The 21,783-nt window shown below is 48.7% G+C and overlaps 1 protein-coding gene and 1 long non-coding RNA gene across 7 annotated transcripts in view; one reads left to right on the forward strand and one right to left on the reverse strand.

The window, feature by feature from the left end:
• PTPN3 (protein tyrosine phosphatase non-receptor type 3) overlaps positions 1–21,783 on the reverse strand; it is a 143,685-nt gene that overhangs the window by 99,506 nt on the left and 22,396 nt on the right. The window contains exons 1-2 of one of the 6 annotated variants that reach the window (XM_038553062.1): positions 9,403–9,610; positions 6,214–6,353 (exon numbers count right to left, since the gene is read on the reverse strand). The exons of 2 other annotated variants lie outside the window; for them this stretch is intronic. The gene's annotated coding sequence lies outside the window, so the exon portion shown is untranslated. Of the gene's footprint in view, positions 1–6,213; positions 6,354–8,178; positions 8,302–9,402; positions 9,611–21,783 lie in introns of those variants that run through there. 3 more of the 6 variants (XM_038553061.1, XM_038553063.1, XM_038553064.1) reach the window with 3 other exon arrangements.
• LOC119876822 lies at positions 8,434–10,150 on the forward strand. The gene is made up of 4 exons (XR_005367144.1): positions 8,434–8,635; positions 8,722–9,007; positions 9,367–9,443; positions 10,099–10,150. It is a non-coding gene; the product is annotated as an uncharacterized LOC119876822 (long non-coding RNA).

Genomic DNA, 21,783 nt, shown 5'->3' on the forward strand with positions numbered 1-21,783 from the left:
CACACCTAAGATCTGGGGTTGGAAATGCGGGACTAGTCCCTGCTCACCAACTGGCTACTTGTGTGCCGTGGAGCATGCTACAGACCTCCTGGGACCTCAGTTTACCCATCTATAAAACGAGGGAGCTATAAACATTTCTTCTGAGGTCTCATCCAGTTCTGACACTGTGATTCCTTCTGTCCTATAAAAAAGCGACCTTGGACCAAGCGCTTTTACATAGCTGTGCTTCAGCAAGGGAGAAAGAATATCTTTAACTGGTAAAAACATCATATCACAGTTAACTAGAAAACCTTTCCAAAGTTCAGTAAGTGCTAGTGTCTCGCATTCTAAGAACGAGGACACTCCCTCACTGGCTTTGCCATTAAAGCCACCAATGCCTCGAGTTATAAAAATACTATCCTGCACTGGCCTGTGTTCATGAAGTCCACATGACTGGGATGGCCCAGAAAGTATCTCCAAACCTTCACATTTTTATCCTATGATACTTTTTAATCCAGGAAGGCGGGGTTTGTTCTCTTTTGCTAGGCAGAGAACGAGTTAAAGAGCTGTACCATACAGACCCCCGTGCCTGCCCCCTCTGACCCCAGTGTCTGGGGACAGGGCATTGCAAGTCTAGGCTTCCTGATAAATGGCCTCGTATTGACCTTGTTACCGGAATCCCGAGACGCTGGTTTCCTGCCTGGTTTCTCTGAATCCAACTCCCTGTCTACACCTACTGGTCATCCAATGCGCCTCCTCTTGTGCTTGGGTCCCTGATGCCACCTGCTTCCCTGCCTCTGCCAAAGGCCAGTAGCTTGGTTCTGATCTCAGAACTAGGGCTGGGAGAGGGATGTGGTGTTTGTGCAGGAAGGACAGTGGAAGTGTGAGCACCAGGGGAAAAAAGATAAGGTCTAGGCAGGGAGGCTCTGGTCTCCCGCCCCACCTCGCTTATACACCCTGGCTCTTAAATTCCATTAGAATTTATCAGTGGGAAACACAGCTGGCTTGTTGGTCCATCACAGAGCCAGTCCCTCCTCCTCCGTCCAGCCCAAAGTATGTAAACGACCTCCCTAGTCCCCAGGCAGGAAGGTCCAAGCGAGGGGAGGGCCACAACAAGGTTGGTGTAGCAGGAGCAAAACTGGGCAGGGCAAGGGAAGTGTGACCACCACGAGGGCTAGCGCCACGATCAGGGGCTGGACAGGCGGTGCCAAGGAGGTTAGTTCTGTTTTTATCCAGGCAGGGGATTCCCAGTGCTAGAGGGCTTTCCAGGCTGATCTCCAACCTCAAAGTCACATTTGGGTAGGGTGATCACAACTCCAGATTTGCCTAGGGCAGCCCCAGCTGAAGCTAGTTCACGGGATGCAATTATTAATAGCCCCACTTTTATCTCAAACTGTTCTGGTTTAGGTGGTGAATTCTCGTCGCTTGATTCTTGGGGCCCCTAAGCCTGCAAAGGAGGCGTCCCAGATAGAGAAAGGTGCTGAGCACTCGAGGGACCTCCAGGCTGAGTCTCGCCCCTCCTCAAACGCCCCATTCTCCTCTCCAGCACCCCTGCCACGCCGTCACCCGGCGTCTGCTTGTATACTTCTAGGGACGGCAGGCTCGCTCGCCCCTGATGAAGCCTCTCTTTTTTTTGGGAAAAGCTGTATCATAAAAATAGCAGGATGCAAACCTATAGACCGTATGACTGCAACATCCTTCGGCAAGGAAAGTAGTGGCGGGGGGCGGGGGGGTGGGCGGGGGCTTGAAAACCTCTGCTTTTTCCCTTCCACCTCCTTCCATTCAATAAATATTTACGGAGTGCATCTGATGTTCCAGTCGTACTGGGGACAGAGTGGGGAGTTAAAACAGACTCAAATTGAAGGGCATTCTATACAATAAGTGGCCTGTGCTTTCCAAAAATGTCAAGGTCATAAAGGGCAAAGAAAGGCTGAGTAACAGTTCCAGTTTAAAGGAGATTAAAGAGACAGGATGACCTTATGAAATGCAGGATGGGGGGAGGAGGTGCTTTGCTACAAAGGACACTATGGAGACAGCTAGAAGAAACCCAAGTGAGATCTACAGATTAGATAATAGTATTGTTTCAATAATGATTTCTTGGTTCTGAAAATTGTGCTGGAGTTATATAGAAGAATGTCATTGCTTTTAGGAAATACACTGAAGTATTTTGAGGGAAAGGAAAAATCTATAAATAACCTTCAAATGACTCAAGAGAAAAATATATATATACATAAAGAGCAGAATAAAATAAATGTGATAAAACGGTAACATTTGGGCAATCTGGGTGAAGGGTATGAGAGTTCTTTGTTCTATTCTGAGAACCTTGCTGTACGTCTGAATTAGGTCAAAATAAAAAGTTAAAAGAAAAAAAAATAAGTCCCAGAGAAAGGTTGTTTTCTTTTTCTTTTTTTTTTTTTTTCCTTTTTTGAAAACAAAGCCAGATCGATCCTGACTTCAGAGAGCACCCCGTGTCGCTGGGGAGACAGGTACTAATACAAATAATTACACTAATTAACTGCAAAATTGCAACTGCGAGAACACTGTAAAAGGAGAGAGATCCGGAGGCATGAGCGTTTACAGCAGGCAGTTTTACCCCAGTCATGTGCAGTCACGGACTAACACCCAAAGCAAGAGTTGGGGGGTGGGGAGGCAAGGTTCCAGGTTCTCACAGCCCCGTGGCAGGTAAGGCAGGGCAGGGACCAAACCATACATGCCACACGGGGGCCTGCCTGCAGGAGATGCCCACACCAGTTTTCTCCTCTCAGAGCAATAGGAGGTGTTTCTGAAAGACCCCCGTGACTGCAGAGAACGGGCTGGCAGGTGGGAAGGCATGTGGAGTCCACCGGAGCGGTGGTGGCGACTGTCGCCTCCAGGATGAACATCGCTGATAATTTTTTCTGTTCCCTGACACTTTAATTTTCTACAGCAACCATGTATGAACTCATTGATAACCAGACCAGGGGACAGGGCTGGCGGGGGTGAAGCAGGCTCAGACTGTCACACCCCCTTTCCAGACCTGCTAGTGGTTAGGGTCAAGGGATGGCTGATGGGGGTGGTTGCTGCTTTGCTCACAAGTACCCTGGGTCTAAACTGAGGCTGACTCCACCTTAGGGAAGCATGGGGGGCAGGGGAGGTCAGGTCTTCATGCTCCACTCCCAAAGTCAGCCCAGCGCCTTCCATCACACAGCATCCAGCTGCCCACGGCTCCCCTTCTGGTCCTGGATCCTACTCCTTGGAATGTCCCTTTAGCCCTGAGACCTAGGACCTGAAGCCCTGGCCTAGGAGTGGACCATTACTCACCCACAGTGACTCTTGGCACCGAACACTGAACATACCATTTGTCTGGAGGGTCAGAGGCCCAACCACAAAGGGAGGGGACCCTTTCCTGTGCCAAGTTCTGTCATAGTGGGTTTTCATTCAGTAACTCCTTTAAAATAGACCATTTAAAGGAAATAGGTTCCATTATTATCCTCATTTTACAGTTAAATGATTTGTTCAGGAAAAAAACTTGGGTTCACATCTTGGCTCTCCTGCTTATGAGTAACAAGCCCTTTGGGTGGTCACTCCATCTCTCTGAGCCTCGTTTTTTTCACCCTACCGGCAAGGTAGGGCTGGTGGGAATGAACAAGATTCTGGGACTAGATAGTACTATTTATTCCCTTTTGAGGCACCAAGGGGCTCAGTACAGAAAATCCACTCCAAACTACACATCGCTTAAATATTTACTAAAAGCTTGTATATCCTGACAGTAAATCATGGGACCTGAATTTTCCAGGACTATCCCAACGTCAAATCCTCTGTCCTAACTTTCCACAGAAAGCATCAAAAGGTTTCAAAAATTCCACTCTCTCAGTATCCAAACAACACCTCCCAGGCCTCCTCTTACATGAAGAAGCAGCACAAACATTCTTTTTCAGACTACAGATCCTAGTCTTCCGTTCAGAAAATATAGCCGGTGGAGTCCTGCTGGCCCCCCGATGGAAACGGAGTCGTGGCAGCCAGTACTCCATCCCAGCTCAGACTCGGCTGGGCTGTTTCCCGGCACACTGGTATAAACCGCAGCCAGGAGAAGCCATACCATGATCAGAGCACCCCCCCCCCACCCCAGAGGGACTGGTCAGATGAGCTCTGCCCCCACCCACCCAGCAAGCTGCCGGTACCCAGGTAGGAAGCACAGCCGGAGGGTTGTTCCAAGGTTTAAATGAATGAGTTAATATTTAGAAAACATTCAGAACAGCACCTGGCAGCCAGTAAGTGCCATAACAGTGTTTCATAATGAAAACCAAAGGCATCCTGGGCGGAAAGTGCTCATGCCTCAAAGAACCCACAGGCATCACTTCTGGGAGAATAAGGAGAATGGGCCCTTACCCCTGGGTTGAGTGAGGCTGGGGCCCCTTCCAGACACAGGGTGGGGGTTGGCACCCTGACTATGGGAGGTAGGGCCTGCATTTGCCAAGGTCAGGATGCAGGACCTGGGGAAGTCATCACTTCTGAAATACACAAGGTCTCTGTGTCTCGGGGCCTTAGCACCTGATGTTCTGCTCACCCCCTCCCCCCCCACTATCTTTTTCTACCTTCAAGGCTGAATTCAAATGCCAACTACTCCTTATGGTGTTCCTTGATTTCCATCAGAATGAATGGCCGCCTCCACTGGCCTCTCCGGCATCTGGCTTTATCTCCTTTTAAAGTAATTGTGAGACACACAACTAGACAGAGCACGTGTGCGCAGGCCTGTCATTGTCTTCCCAATTCTACCACTTGTCCTTCCAAGATAAGGGTCTGACTTTCCTCTCGGTAACCCTAGGGCCTGACGCACAACTCAACAGGTGTCTGAATTTGCTGTGAAATCTGTGCTGTCCGCTGGCCTTTACCCCGGAGGCAGCAAGTAGCTTCAGGTGGACACACAACCAGAAGCTATGTAGATGCAAGATCTCTAGGTCTTGGAGCCCATGACTAGATCAGATTTTAGCCAGGGGCCTACCAAAGCATTCCCTTTCATCCCTCTTCAGGTGGATGAAAGGAGACACCTGTGAGACCCGAGCAGCGTCGACACTGACCAGATCCTGGCCTGCCTCTAAGAGAGCCGGTAAGAAGAGCCCAAGCTTGGGAAACATCAGCAGGCTGCCCTGCCTCCACCAGCGCAAGTCAAGGCCAGGGCAAGTGCCGACTGCCTTAGGCATTCCAGCCCCTGCAACAGACCTGGGAACAGATGAAGAGGGACTGGCCCCGCTTTCCAGGAACCACTGCTGTCTGGCATAAGGAAGCTGAGCACTGGGATTACAGTCACACGCACAGGTTCCCTTCCATAGCACAGGTTCCCTTCCATCGTACCACGAACCCTGAGGGCTCAGCAGGGAGGTAGGGGGCCAGGCCTTCCCGGTCCCTCAAATCCCCAAAGCTGGTGGGTTCCGTGCATCCTGGAAAACACAATTCCTTCTGTGCCTGGACCCAAGGTTCAGAAGGTCACAGTTGGTCCCTCTTGCTCCTGGCCCCAGGCTGCCTTTGCTAAACTTAGTTTTCTCAACTGCAAAAGTGGGAGAGAACAGCACTAAAACTGAACAATGTACGTGAACCTTCCCAATTCACGGTCAACAGTCAAGGAAGTTAGTCCCAATCCCCGGAGGCCAGTTACCAGCTGGGAAGCCCAACCTCTTTCAGGGATAAGATTTGCCTCTGACCAAGTTCCTGCCACTTGACTGAGGTTGAAAGCTACCAGAATTCTTCTCTATGAAAAAATGTGAGAGAAGACTTTTAAAACAGGAATGGTGAAGCCGTGAGTTTTCCTGAATTTGACTGTGTTAAGTTGGGTTCTTTCTCCTGCTCCCAGATGTCCCCGAGGACCTGCCCTCTCCTTGCAGGGAATTTCTTCCAAGTACCCTGAGTTTGCTGGGGTCCACTGGCCTACTCAGCATCCCCACCCAGGACTGCATCTAATATACAGAAGCAGCTCAATAAATGCTTGCTTGAACGGAATGCCACTCAGAAAAATGCCTTCAGTAACTTGACCTTTTACATTCCTCAGCTAATGCCTAATTTACATATAAGAGTCCGTTTTAGGAGATGGCAAATCACCAGAGACAATTCAGGATCAATACAGAGTATTAGGCATGTTTTATTCTACTCTAATTCTCTGCAAATTGGTATTCCATTAAGTGTATGTGGGATTTATGGGAGCTCACTATAAACTAGAATATTTAACTAGAACAGCCTACTCTCTGTCAGATAATAGCTTACCGTTGTTAATTTTCAACTAGTCAATCTCAGGAAGGTTTCCAGCTTCCAGTCTCCTTTACATGTTGATTTAATCGCCAGGAAAGTCATCTATTTGCAAGTCTCCATACAATAAAGAGCCGCTTGATGCAGAAGAAAAAGACCTGCCCATAGAAGCAGAAGACCTGAGTTATATCCCACCTAGGCCAATACCCTGTGATGGCTGTTTAAGACCTCAATTGCCTCATCTGTAAAATGGGAATAACACCTGGCCTCATGGGGCAGTTGTACAAATTGAGGTGATGCATGTGGATGCACCCTGTACAGTTCTATGAAGCTATAAAAGGCGAGTTAAACAAACATAAGATAAAATTCTCGAACAACTCAGGTAGGCCAACGACAGCAGGGTGGTTCTAAAGGGGGAGAGGAGATATTTTGCCCTCCTCCAGGAGACACTTGGCCACGGCTGGAGACATTTTTGGTTGGCACCATTGAGGGAGAAGGATTGCTACTGGAATCTACCGGCTAAGACCAGGGATGCTGCTAAACATGTTGCAATGCATTGGACAGGCCCCACAAAAAAGAAAAAAAAAATTATCCAACCCCAAATGTTAACAGTGCTGAGGTTAAGAAACCTCGATCTAAATAATAGGGAAAGTTGGGTAGGAGAGCTTTTTAGAACAGAAATCCTCCTAACCAGGCTGTTCTTCCTCGCCTCGCATCATCTCTTTAAACATTCGCAAGATGGATCATCTTGCAAAACAGCTCTTTTGTAAGTAAAGCTGAACTGCCAACTTCTGGAGTTTCTGAATGTATAAAACTGCTTTTAACTAAGATGCTCTCCGACTACAATTCGGCTAAATTGTTTTTCCGAAGCCCTTGACTTCTGCAGTTCTCCAGGGCACCAGACAGGGTCTGTCACTCTGCCACCAGGCCCTGAAGATGCTTTCGTCATTCTAATTTCCTGGTCAAATGGGAGCCACGAGGGTCTCTAAACGAATTAAATTCACATCACGCCAACTGCTCCCTTGCTTTGTGCTGGGCACGGTGCCAAACACCTCCACATAATTTATCCCACTTAATCCACCCAACCACCGAGTGAGGTGGGCATTATTACCGGCTGTTAGCAGGGGAGGAAATGGAAGATCAGAGAGGTTAAACAAGTCGCCCAAGGTCACCAGCTGGCCTGGGGGAGCCCAACTTGAACGGAGGTCTCCAGTTTCCGAGTCACAAGCTCTTTCCACCGGCTCGGAAACCCCAGGTGTCAAGTTGTCTCAACTTCCCATGAATTTTTAAGGCACCCGCAACTTCTCAGTAAGTTCAGGTCGCTGAAAATGGGAATTTCTTGGGGTGGGGGTGGGGGGAGGGGAGGATGGGGGGCTGGCCCATCTCCCGTGCACTCCCCCACTGCAGCTGTCTCACCGCAGGTACCTGATAAATCATTCCCTTTCGCCCGCGGAACGGGGAGGATTTATCGGCGCTGGAGTTCGTGCCAGGCCCAGGAAATGCCATCTTTGAAAGCCGAGAGGCGGATTCGCCCCGGGAGCCGGGAAGGTCTGGCCGCCGCGCCCGGCTGGCTCCCCGCGGGGCCGCGCGCCCCCCGGCGCCGGGGGCTGGGGCTGGGGCTGGGGCTGGGGCTGGGGCGGCGGGGGCCCTCCCGGGTCGCCGGCCCGGTCCGCCCCTGCCCGGGTCGGAGCGCACGCCCACGCCCCGCCGCCGCCGCCGCGTCCCGCCCGGGACCGAGCCCCACCCCGCCCCGCGGGCTCCCTCCCGCCGCCGCCGCCGCCGCCGCCCCGCCAGGTGAGCGCGGCCCGGGCCCCCCCGCCCCGACGTGGCCCCGGGACCCCGGGGCGCGGCGCCCCCTGCCCGCCCGCCCGCCCGCCTGCCGCGCTCGCGGGGCCGGGTGGGGGCGGGGCGGCTCGGAGCGCGCCCCAGCCCCGGGGAGCCGCGCGCCCTGCCCGGGGCCGCCGGGGTCGCGCCCGCCCGTACCTGCAGCATCCGGGGGCGCGGGGCGCCCAGGTAGGTCGCGCGAGCGGGCGGCGCGGAAGCTCGCTCGCGCCGCGACCTGGCCGCCGTCTGAGCATGCCCAGTGCCGCCCGCGGGCGGCTCCCGCCGGCCGGGCTGGCCGCGACGGGCCCGCGCGCGGGGCGGGGGGCGGGGGGCAGGGGGCGGGCGCCCGCGCCGCCCCGCGGGGCGCCCCTGCTCCGCCCCGGCCTGGCGCGCCCCGACGCGCCGCCCCGCGCCCCCGGGCCCCGGCGCAGGCCCGCGGCGTCCGCTCCCTGACCATTTCCCGGGGACCTACTGTGCGCCCGGCCCGCCGTGGGTCTGTGCTTAGGGAGGTCGCGCAGACGGCGCTCAGCGCATCTGACAGGAGGACTCGCAGTCCGGGCTCCTCCCGCTCCTCCAGCGAGCTCACCGGCTTGAACCTTCTTTCCAGAATTTCTCGGTACCTGCCACCCCCCTCCCCTCTCCCCGCCCCAGTCTGGGCGCTGCTGCCCTCTGACAGCTCCTCTGACCCCGGCCTTCCTACAGCCCCACGGGCACCTTTCGGTCCCCCAGACTCTCAGGACATTTGCACATGCCTGTCCCCCTCCCGCTGTGTGGGACTTCTTTGCCCGGCCTTGTACGCGGCTGGCACCTTCTCCTCGTACCTGTGTCCTCCTTATCCGAGAGGCCTGGCCCGAGCACCTTTGCTAAATCAACACCCTGTTCCTGGACACTCTCCATGCCCTCATTTCATTTCCTTCACGTTGATCATCATCCACGGAGCCATTCATCGAAGAATTATTGATCACCTTACTCCCGCTTCTTCACGCCGGTAAACAAAGAGGCAAAGATCCTGTCCCCAGGTGGAGTTTGGGGGAAAGACAGGCAGGCACCAATCAACGGGTAAACCCGCAAGCTGTGCGGGGATATTAGAGGGTGGGGGGAGTCCCCAAAAGGGAAAAAGAACAGGGTAAGGAGGTGATGGTCTAGGGGACACGGTTCTCAAAGAGGTGGTCTCATCAGCCTGTGGGAGTGACCTTGAGAAGGTGACGTTGCAGCCCCGCTCAGGGGACACCTGGTGCGGACACTAAGGGGCGACACCTTAGGGCTTTGGCAAGGAGGACCGAGTAGGAGGTGAGGTCGGCGAGGTGACGGTCCCTCTCCTGCGCTGACTTCTGTGTCTTCACTTAGGGACCCGCTGCAGCTGCGCGGCCCTGCCGGTCTTACCTGCGGTGTCCCAGCTCCCGTCCGGCGGCACGTGGCACACAGTAAGCGCTCAAACATTGTTTGTGGAGTGAATGAGTGAATGGGGGGATGGCCTGGGGTCTGGGGCCGCGCGGTCCCGACCGGGGTGCCCGCGGTCCTGGGGGCCGGTCTGCCCCGGGGCCACTCGGTGGCCGCCGGCAGCCCCTGGCACCTCCTTGGGTCCTGGTCCCGGGAGCGCCACCGCAGCGGGCGCGTCGGGGGGAATTCCGACCCGGGCGCGGAGTCCCAGGAACAGGACCCGCCCCGGCCCTGCCCCGGCCCTGCCCCGCCCTCCGGTGGCTCGCAAACCCTGGAGCCGCCGCGCCCGCCCCGCCCGTGGAGCCGGACGGGGGTTCACTGGGCATGCTCGGAGCCCGGGGAGGCGAGGAGGGGTCTCCCGGGGGCGCCCCCGCAGAGCCCAGCCCGCACCTCCTTGGTTGTCGATGCCTCCCGGAGGGCCTGGGGGCGCCCCCCCCCAAAGCGCAATAGGAAACCTGGGAATTCAGAGTCTCCAAAAGGCATTATTCCCTGCCCTCTGCGCTGTGTGATCTGGGCCAAGCCCCTTATCCCCTCTGTGCTTCCAATAACTCGAATACCTATCACTTGGATCTGGGCGGAATGTGGGGGCTGAACGGGATAAAAAAAAAAAAAGTGAACGTGTTTAATCCAACTTTAAAGATCCATGTCCTGGAACACCTGAGTGGCTCAGCGGTTGGGCACCTGCCTTAGGCCCAGGGCCTGATCCTGAAGTGCTGGGATCGAGTCCCACGTCGGGCTCCCTGCGTGGAGCCTGCTTCTCCCTCTGCTTGTGTCTCTCATGAATAAATAAATAAATAAAATCTTAAAAAATAAATTTTAAAAAAGATCCATGGGGCAGCCCTGGTGGCTCAGCAATTTAGTGCCGCCTGCGGATTGGAGTGTCATCCTGGAGACCCGGATCGAGTCCCACATCAGGCTCCCTGCATGGAGCCTGCTTCTCCCTCTGCCTGTGTCTCTGCCTCTTTCTCTCTGTGTCTCTATGAATAAATAAATAAAATATGTTAAATAAATAAATAAATAAATAAATAAATAAATAAATAAATAAATAAATAAATAAATAAAAATTTAAAAAGATCCATGTCCTGAGCGCCTACCTCAGTGTGTCATCTGCTACTAGCTTGCCAAGTGCTTGCAAGGAAACGTTAAGTTCACCGACATGTGGATTCTTGGAGTTGTCTCAGTTTGCCTTCCCTGACGGCTGAGGCAGTAACTACCTTTTCTTTCCCCACGTTCAACAGTCATGAGCTTAAACAGTGTTCTTATATTCAAGAGAAAACATATCTGCACACGTAAGGGAAAGAGCCCTAGATCTTTGTAAAATTGCGCGTTTCGATCACCATAAACAGAAGCAGGAACAAAAGGAAAGAATATTCCGCGAACTGGAAACTAATGAACGTCCGAAATCAGCAGAATGGTTAGGTTATGGTATATTCGTTGAAATACTAACTAGTTTAGACTAAGCTAGTAGACCATACTGCAGCAGGGGGAAACTTAAAGTACAATGTTCAGAGGGAGGGAAAAGCTGAAAACACAAATACACTGCATAAAGATTATGTCTGCACATTCACCCAGACTGGAAGGAAATACGGGAAAATGTCAATAATTTAATGGGAGGGGGGGAAGGAGTGTGGTTGGTTTCTTTGAGTTTATTGCTAAAAAAACACGAAAAACACAAGTTTATTATTGTCACAGTGTTGTGTTTGCAGTAATAAACAGCAAAAGACCAAATTACAAATTTGTGAAGTTTTGGGAAAGTCTAATCATAATAAAACAATAGTTACTATTATCAGGCTCAAGTACGCTTGACATTTTACACATAATGTGTCTTTAATCCTCATAGTCACTCTCCAGGATGGGTGTTTCTAGCTCAGTTTTATAGAAGAGGAAACAATCTAGGAGCCATTCACAACTAGTAAGAGACAAGGTTAGGACCGAACACAGTTGGTCTGACCTCAAAGCCAGGGTGTTAGGGTTTACAACACTGCCTGCCTGTGTAGTAGCTTACAATGTGTTGATCAGAAGAGAAACCACATATCCTTCATTTTGTGTCTTTTTGCCTTATTTTTTCTACCTTTGATGTGCTTGTAGGCTGCAGATTGCCTTTAAATGTTCTGGCTTCCTGTTACTATTTTATTGTTGGAGCCAAAATGTTAAAGTCCATCCTTTTCAGCTGTTGCACCTAGAGTGACATGACGTTATTTTATCAGCAATGACAGTTGATCTTATATCATAAGCTCCCAAACTTTATGGAAATGAAGCTTTTGGATGGACACATAATTTTCTTAGTGTGTGTAGTTGAACCCAGCCATATTGAGAGCAAATAGAGGCCTTGTCGGGACTAAGGCCATCCCAAGTCCCAGATCATGAGGCCAGTCCAGACATAGATTATTTTTCCCTGGGTAATCATTTGGGAGTCAAAATCACAGCATAATGGAACTACCTGGCCCACGGACTCCTCAGAACTTTACTGTGATGAAAAGATACAGGGCTGATAGTCCTGACGATGTTTGCCAAGAGAAAGCCAGAGCCCTAAGAGCAGCCCTCCTCCTACTGCTGATAAACAAAAACAAAACAAAACACCCCAGCTCTCTCTTTTAGTAATGCTGGTTGACTGTTCCTGGCCCAGAAATCCCTAAACAACAAGAAACACAGAAAGCCAATGGGTCATTTCATTGGAAAAGAAGGTGTGCCACGAAGCCAGTAGGCATCACTCGTAATGGGCCAGGTTCGTACAAGAGGAATGCAAGATGTGCAACTGGACACGGTTACTAGCATATTCCCAGAAGCTGCCGTTTGGACAGAAAATCTGGTGCCAAGCACTGCACACAGGCAATTGGCTGGGGGCATTTATAGGAAGGATTTCCTGGAAGAATCACTGAGGATTGTCATTCACATCAAACTCAGGAAGTCTGGGCACCACATAGACAGTTTCAATGATTTACAGGGCAGGGCTCCCAGCTGAGATGCTAATGCTCATCAATTATTTGTGTTGTTAATGCAAGCTCATGAAGGGCCTAAGCATCGCCAAATACATGGGCAAGTGGTGCTGTTAATGACAAGCGAAAAGAATACAATGTAAAATTATATAAATAGTATGGCCTCCGCGCTGAATTACCAAGTCAAACCACATAAAACGGCCATTTTGTAGGTCAATAACGGTTGAACATTGGCAACTTCCTATATTTCAACTTAATCCATGCACATAGAAAAAAGACTGGAAAGAACTGCACCAAAATACTAATGGTGACTCTATCTGAGCGTTGCATTTACAAGCAGAGAAACAAGGTATGGAAGGGAGCTTTTATAGGAGAACCTCAGGTCTTTGGGCATCTATTTCTTTGCTATGTCCCTAAATCTTATTTTACGGTAAGTTTCTTTCATTATCAGGAAAAGCGAAACAAGCTTTAAAAGCTGGCAAGCCAAACAAAATGGCGGAGAGAGGGGAAACAGCTACTGTGGAATTGTACAGACACCTGAGAGGTTCCTTTCACGGAGAGGGCAGGCCACCCTGCCCTGACCGGCACTGGCAGTTGACAGAATGTCTGCTCCAGGCCCAGGAGGGAGGGAGAGGAAGGAGTGGTCGGTCAGTGGCCTAGTCAGGAGCCTGTGGAGGGGTGTTCGTCTGACTCGGGACCCAGTTCATCCCCTCAGCCTGTGTTCTTGGGACTCTGGGACTTTGTGGATGTCCCTTTGAGAAACACAAATTGTTAGCCTAAAGTGGGATCCATTGAAAAGTGTCTTTCCATTGCAAATTACCACCACCAAAGGAGTCTTGTCCATTGTCCTTTGATGAACGAACTTGGCTTGGGTACAAGAGCAGCGTTGTGGATTCATTCATCACATTTTTAAAAAAAATTTATTCATGAGAGACAGAGGAGGCTGAGACACAGGCAGAGGGAGAAGCAGGCTCCATGCCCGGAGCCCAGTGTGGGACTTGATCCTGGGTCTCCAGGATCACACCCTGGGCTGAAGGCGGCGCTAAACCACTGGGCCATTGGGGCTGCCCCATTCATCACATGTTTATGAAGCACCTACTGTGTGTCGGGCACTGCTCTAAGTGCTTGGGAGACATAAGTGAACAAAAGAAACAACAATTTCTGCTCTCATGCTCTACAAGCAAGCCAGACAATGAACAACAAGCATGATAAACCGGTGAATTGTGTTGTATGTTAAGAGACCGAGGGTAAGGCTCATAGAAAGGGTACTCGACGTGAGGTGATTGGGGAGTTGCAATTTTATTTTATTTTAAGGTTTTCTTTATTTACTCATGAGAGACAGAGAGAGAGGCAGAGACACAGGCAGAGGGAGAAGCAGGCTCCCTGCAAGGAGCCCAATGCAGGGCTCGATGTAGCAGGCCTCTGTTATAAGAGAGTCAGCCATATGATCCCGAGTATGCATACATTTTTAATATTATCATGTAAATGCAAAAATAATGTAACCAGTTATCTCAGAGGGATCTTGGGCCTTCAAGAACACTTGAGTGAACGCTTAGGGATACACACACCTGAGTTGGAAAAATAATTTCCTGGTGCACACACTGTGGATGTACCAGAGGACTGGAAGGACCATTATAGGTCCACGGGGACTGCCCGGGTGGCTCAGTGGTGGGATGCCTGGGTGGCTTAGTGGTTGAGCATCTGCCTTTGGCTCGCGTCGTGATCCCAAGGTCCTGGGAATTGAGTCTTGTATCGGGCTTGCCATGGGGAGCCTGCTTCTCCCTCTGTCTCTATGTCTCTCTCTGTGTCTCTTATGAATAAATATTTTAAAAATCTTTTAAAATAGTAGGCCCATGGACCACCATATAGATTTGCTGCTACACAAGAAATGGAAAGGTAAGTCTAGGGATTTCGGAAACCTGCTCTGGAAATGGCAGCAGAAGGTTGTAGCTTTAGAGACAAAGAGAAATGATGACAAATGTGGGGAATGAGAGTTGGTATCCTGAACTGTGGCTGTTGGTGGTTAAGCAGTGGGTGGTGTCATCTTACAAAAGCTGGGGAGAATGGGTTTGTCAAGTCTCCCAACCACACCTTTAAGGTTCAAATGTCCAACAATAGAAGGAGAGAGAAAAAAATACCCAGGGAATATGGAATAGTCATACAGAGGTCATGGCTTCGAAAAATCAGCAACCTTAAGGGAAAGATTCAAGGAATACCCTAATAGAAGATTCTAAGGAGTAGAGTCTGGGAAATACTGAAGGCAGCATTTTTTAAACTTTGATCCAGAACCACACATCATGATCACCTTGAGAGATGGAGTCGTGTGTAAAAGCAGACTTCTGGCCTCAGCTCAGAGCTTCTGATTCTGCTTGTGGACTCCAAGAACCTGCATTTTGTAATTAACTATAAAGGGGTGCCTGGGTGGCTCAGTCGTTTAAGTGTCTGCCTTCAGCTCGGGTCATGATCCCAGGGTCCTGGGATGGAGCCCTCTCCCTGCTGAAGTGGGGAATCTGCTTTTCCCTCTCCCTTTGCCCTTCCTCCCACTCGTGTGTGCACACACGTGTGTGCTCTCTCTTTCTCAAATAAACAAATAAAATCTTTAAAAAAAATAAATCTTTTGTACACTGAAGTTTTATAATCTCTGTCCTGTAGCCTCCACACTAAGAACCTAGTCTGATAAACTAAGAGGATGGGAAATTTTACCAAAAGATGACCGTGGTCCTGTAGAAATCACTGATGCTTACTTAGATGGATGGGGCAAAGGACCACAGGCTCAGCTTCTTAACCATTTAAAGGGGTAGAAAGAGAGGGGACAGGAGGTAGAGAGAGGGCATCTCCTGCAGGCAAATAGGGACCCCTAGTAGAGAGCTGGCAGGCTTTCTGCCTTCTACTCTTGACCTTGGATCTCTGACTCCATCCACCTGACCATGCTTTCCTGGGGCCAGGAGGAAGCGAACCATGTGACTAGAGAGGAGGTGGTAATGGTGATAGTCACAGTGGTGGTGATGTTTGCTGAGAGGAGTAGACACTAAAATAAACACATTGGAGTGTGTAGAGTACACACAAAACTGAAACTGAGAAGGTCATTACCTCCTGAAGAGGAATTGGACAAGTGGGGGCAGGGGAGGGATGAGTGTTTACCTTTTGCCATAAACCCTTTTGTTCCTTCTGAATTATGCACCATGTGATGTGTAACCTGTTTAAAAGTACATTCTCTGTGGGAAAAAAAATATATCATGATGCATGCATGATGGTTTTTAAAAAATTGTTTTTTTTACATTTTGAGTCCCTCTAAATTTTACTGGCCAAATACAAAGCCCAGGTTACTTGACAAATCAAGGCCGTAACTATGAATAACAGCAGGGCGTAGCACGGTGTAGCTTGCTCGAAAGAGCCATAGGTCACGGGCTCTTACTCCTACTGGCAATTCATGTGGCTGAGGGATGGAACAGAAAGAGCGCTTTGGAGGAGGATAAAGGAATAAGAAAAATCACTTCAGTGATCCCGAGGTCAAGAATGATACTTTCCTGACACAGCTGGTAAGAAAACGGCCGGGAAGTAAGACAGAGTAGCTACCCACGCCTTGCCTGGAAGTCACAGGCATGGAAAGACGATCATCTGAAATCTGTTCTTGCTTGGCTGACCATTCTATCCTCGGGGACACTAGAAACCTGATCTGACCCCCAAAGAAAACTGTGCTTCCAATCCCTGGTGACATTTCAAGAACAGGGGGCACTGTTCAGCCTGCCCAGTGCTCTGGTGACCTTCTAGTGTTGCGTGGATGACACACCACAGGATTTCCTCAACTGCGCCCCGGCGTCCTGCTAGGATGTTGCTCTCATTTTTTCCATGGTACACACAGTCACTGCATTGAAGTCCAAACAGATAGTCCAGCGATGCCTCCATAAACACGAGTCACATGGGAAGTTTAAGGAATCCGTGTTCGGCCAGGGACATCAGAGTTCCTAAGGCAAGCCATCCTCACATACAGCGTCCCGGTTACTGAGAGTCATATGATTTTCTGCCAACACACCCGGGCAGTGATCAGGGACAGACTTCATGTGGCAGCCACCAAGGCCTACCCAGATACTGTTCTTCTTCACCCCAAATTCTCTGATCCAGGGTGAAGTTCTCCAGCTATTATATCAGAAAACATTACTCTCTGTCCATTTCTTTATCTCCTTGGGCTTCTCCTAGTTTGGTCTTCAATGCCACCACCTTGCCCAGCCTTGTCATCCGGCCCAATCACTGGCAAATCTTTCTTGCTTCCTCTTGAAGAATGAAGGCGACTCATGTCAACCTCCTAAAACAGATCATTTGACCATCGCTGCCTGTTGAAATCCTACCCTTCTTTTGAAGTTATCTGACAAGCTACCTCTTCCTAGGTTACCCCAGTGGTTATGAACAGTCTAATCCCTGCACCCCTGCAGTTTTGGTCTGTTCTTTCATGTTTCTCATCGTGTGCTGACTCCCATGTAGTTATTAATGTACATGCCCCTTTTGGAAGGCTCTTGGAAAATCTTCTCAATGGGGTCATGATGTCATGATGCCATGATGCCATGTGGGCTGTGACTATTATTTCTGAGCAAGGTATGCAAAGGGCCATGAGTCTCTTCTCAAAAATTGCCTGCCTCTCTGCAATAAGCAAGAAGTTCTGGCATATCTAAAATCCTTCTGGAGTTCTTTCTGGAATTCTGCTTGCGAGCTTAATAATTAAGTGGCCAATGGACAGAAAAGAGATACAGACAGATGTAGACACACAGGGAATATAAGAAGATATAGAAGATAAGCTAAGGGAGAAAAATGAGCAGTAGTGTCTCAAATAAAGTATAATTAATTTGTGCACTCTCAATTTCTACGTAAAACAAAGGAATTAGGACATTGCCCCTGCCTCTCCACACTTGGGAGTCACCTCCTTGTGCTGGCAGAAGGTCTACAGGTCAAGGACACACCCCTTTGTTGTCTACCTGGGTTGCTGCGTGAGCTAATTCCAAACCAGCTCTGGGGCCCATGACCTTCATCTTTGGGCAGTAGGACCAGGAACCACAGGGTGAATAAAATCCATCATAGAAATTACCAGGGAATAGAGGGGGCCTAAAAACTCCTTGATGTCTTGCAGTTTCAATTTCACTGTAATCTAGAATCATGATCAGTCTCAAGCTTGGGAAGCTGCCCCGGTTTTGTCAGCACCCATGAAAATATTTTATCCTTACATTATAGGGTCCAAAGGATTGAGGGCAGTCTTCATTTCTCTCTCGGTCATTTACAATCTGAGTAAGAGGAGGCTTTCTTTGACTGCATAGGCCGACTCAGGAGCCCCTCCTTCTGCATTTAGATCCCACTAGATTTACGCTTAACACATCACATACAGTTGAGCAAGCCAGCTGCCCCAACTGTGAACTCACATCATTTTTTTTTTTTTTTTATGATGGGAACCTAGATAGAATCTGGCACCTAATAAGAGTGTGAAGAGTGAGAAAATTAGTTGAAATTGGATTGCTTTATTGATGTGTTTCTGTCAGTCCAAGTCCCTTGACTTCCTAAGGCCAGCATATTATTTTCCATTACATTTGGTTCATTGGCATAAAAAAAATGTACATAATACTAGCGCATATTTCAAATGCCAATTCACATGAGAGAACAATTTCCCAACAGTGTTATCTAGTTTCTTCTCAAGTTCCCTGGGTTGAGGTCAGTCTTTGTAGTTAATGTTGGGTTCCTGACCCAAACACAGCCTGTGCCAGTTATGAAAAAAAAAAAAAAAAAGTCAGTTTTCCATGGTTTGGATAAAGAGGTGACCGTGGGAACATGTACAGCTCTGTCTCTGGTTCTGGTGAAGTCATTGAAAAGCCAACCCAGCCTGGCTATCCTGTGCGCCCACACGGAAATGAGGAGAGACAAGGACTGCAGAGCAAGAGGAAGTACACCCCTTCTGCAAACCAGCCTTGGTGTGTGGAGCCGAGGAGAGTACCCATCCCATCCAGGAGGAAAAATATCTCTTTTGCTATTTATTAAGAAACACTGAAGTGATCTTGAAAACCATGCTATTCAAAGAAAAAAAAATATGGACCCAATCTATTCAGAGGAAAAATCCAAATGCAGATAAAGCCTTATGAATAGAAATGGATTATTTTAGCACTGTTGATAATTGCTAAAAATATGAAATAAGGGACTGAATGAATATGCAACCCTGTGTCCCACCGATTACCCTATAACTCTTAAAATTATTTTACAAAGAGTTTGTAATGACTTGAATGGGAAAATGCTTGTGATATAGTTTAGATAAAGAGTGTAAGACAAAGCTGTATTCATAGCATAACTTTGTAAAAAAATAAATAAATTTATGAACGTAAAAAATCCTGAAAGTATAGTAAAATATTAAGAGTAATGACTTCTAGATAATGATGTATCTATCCTATATCTTAGTTTGTTCGGGCTGCTACAACAAAATACCATACACTGGGTGGCCTATAAACAACAAACATTTATTTCTTACAGTTTTGGAGGCTGGGAATTTTAAGATCAAGGCATTGGTAGATTCAGTGTCAGATGAGGACGTGCTTCCAAGGTTTATAGACAGCTTCTTCTCACTTTGTTCTCACACAACAGAATGGGGTGAGGGAACTCTTTGGGGTCTCTTTTATAAGGCCACGGATCCCAATCATGCGGGCTCTACGTTCATGACCTAATCACCTGCCAAAGGCCCCACCTCCAAATATCATCACATTAGGGATTAGATTTCAACCTAGACATTTTGGCAGGACACGTTCAGTTTATAACAACTGGTGATTTTCTTCATATTTTTCAAATCTTCTACAACATATGTATAGCACTTCAAAAATAAGAATGAAATATTTTTTAAAATCTATGTGACCAGTAGCAAACATAAAGCTTTTTTCTCAGATAATCATATGGGAAGGTATTTTTATATCCAGGTGACTGTAGCATTGACCACAGGAATTTCATGACTCTTCTGTGGGAGGTTTAACTATGGTACCTATGATCCCCATGGCCACCTCACTCCCTTATACCAGGCCTCTTGGCAGTTCTTCTGAGTCCTAGAATCCCCATTGGTTGGGAAGCCCATGAGCCAGGGAGACACTTAGCATGATCAGTTGGATTCCCTCCTAGAAATTTAAACACAGCAGAAAAGATGTGAAGACACACAAAGAAAGCTTAAGATCAAGAGACAGCCAGAGGAATTGTGGTTGAATATTACACAAAAGACTTGTACCAAACTGACTTCCTGATGTACACACCCCTGTGTTGTCCCCTCCCACACAGAGGCTTAGCCAAAGTGACTTGATTTGGCCAATGGGACATCAGTGAACATGACACAAGTAGATGTTTAACAGACACTTGTGCACGAGGACTGGCCCTCTTGGAACCCTGAGACCACCACACTGTTTAGAAGCCCAGGATGAAGAGGAGAGAGGCACAGCCATGCAGGTTTGTCTCAGCTGAACCCAGAGAAGACCAGTAAAAGAACCACTCAGCCAACACATTGTATCATGAGATATTTTTTAAAAATTAAAAATTGTCGTTTTCAGCCACTGTGATGGGAGTGGTTTGTGACCAGCAATGGATAACTGGAAGGAACAGGAAGTCCTGTTACTGAGGACTCCGCCTTAAATCCTTTCCATTTCCAAACTGCTTTTCTTTGAGATTTCCATCATCTCTACTTATCTTTTTAGTCTTATAGCAACACTGTGTTATTTTAAGGCAGGTGGTGTCAAACCCCAGTGTTCGAAGACCTGAGCTGAAATCCAAGTATCTTTAGGAGAGGGATGTTGTGGGTTTTATTCACCATGACACCCAAGTGGAATGGTGTCTGTCACATAGCAAGACCTAAGGAGATATTTGTAGGTAAATGAACAAGCAGGTCTTGGGAGCTTATTTAAAATATAGATTCTAGGGGTGCCCGGGTGGCACAGTCAGTTAAGTGTCTGACTCTCGATCAGGTCATGATCTCAGGGTTGTGAGATCGAGCCTCACGTCAGACTCTGTGCTGGGCATATAGCCTGCTTAAGATACTCTCTCCCCGCTTTCCCCGCCCCTCCCCCCAGCTCCATGCTCCCACACTTCTCTCACTCTCAAAATAAATAAAATAAAGTAAAATAAAATATATATTCCAGGGCCCCACCTCTGGAGACTCTGACTCTGGGTTGGGTCCAGGAAACTGCATCATGATTTTTTATAAAATATTTTATTCAAATTCAATTTGCCAACGTATAGTAGAACACCCAGTACTCCTCCCATCAAGTGCCCTCCTTAGTCCCCGTCACCCAGTCACCCCATTTCCCCATCCTCCTCTGGAAATTGCACCATTATTAAGCCACCTGAGTGAAACCAAGGCAGGTGGCCTGTGGGACCTGTCTTCACCATCAGGGCCTCAAGTTACTCAAAATCAAAAGCCAATTGATCAATTTTCCAGCTGTCTGTGCACCAGAATCGCTTGGGGAGCTTGTTCTTGATATTAGTCCCTGTTCCTCACTCCTGACCTACCAAATCTGAAAATTGCTGAAAGTGAAAATCTATTATGTGTATTATTAAGAAACTCCTGGGTGAATGTGATGCAGCTGGTCCACAAGCGTAAGGGCATTTGGAAACCACTGGCCCAACCAACACAATTTTCTGAAAGTCATTTGGCCACCAGACACACTTTTCTCATTCTGGAGAACAGAGGACACATCCCTCCCTCAATTAGATATCTCACACTAATCTCTCTCTGGTCTTTGTTTTTTTTTTTAAAGAGGTTTTCATGATGACTGTGAGAAGTATTTGTTAGGGACTCTTTCTAAGCCTAAATGTCTCATCTGTCAATCAGATGTTCCTAACACCTGCCCTCTTTAGTGCCTGAAGGACTAAAATGAGGTGAGGTGCATGACGGCACTTTGAAACTAAGCACACCATGCACGTGATTCGTGAGCCTTTAATCATAAATGTGTCATGTGGGGATTATAGTATTTCCATTGACTTTTAGATAAGCAACCAGATTCATTATGGGTTATCTCATTCTCCTAAGGAAGGGAGAGCCAGCCCTTTGGGATCCCCACATAAAATGTTTCAGGGATAGGAAGCCCTGGCTACATTTCTAATTCCTTCATGTGGTGTTCAAAGCCATGTGTAATCTGAGCCCTGCATCACCTTCGTCTCTCCTGACCCCTCTCTTCCACACCTTCCTGCTCCCCCTCATCCCCACCCTGCCCCATGCCAGCCCTTCAGAAATGCTAATGCAGCATTGCTGGCTCACCTCCTCCACAAGCCCTGGCTCAAGCTGGGGCACTACGTCTGGAATGTTCTTTATTAATGTCCAATCCCTGTCTACCTGGACCTTTCCTGAACCTTTGGTGTCTGTTACTATCTTCCACCCTCTGGCCAGAATTGA

The sequence above is a fragment of the Canis lupus genome, chromosome 11, assembly GCF_011100685.1.
Source record: "Canis lupus familiaris isolate Mischka breed German Shepherd chromosome 11, alternate assembly UU_Cfam_GSD_1.0, whole genome shotgun sequence".
In the NCBI taxonomy this organism is placed as follows: domain Eukaryota; kingdom Metazoa; phylum Chordata; class Mammalia; order Carnivora; family Canidae; genus Canis; species Canis lupus.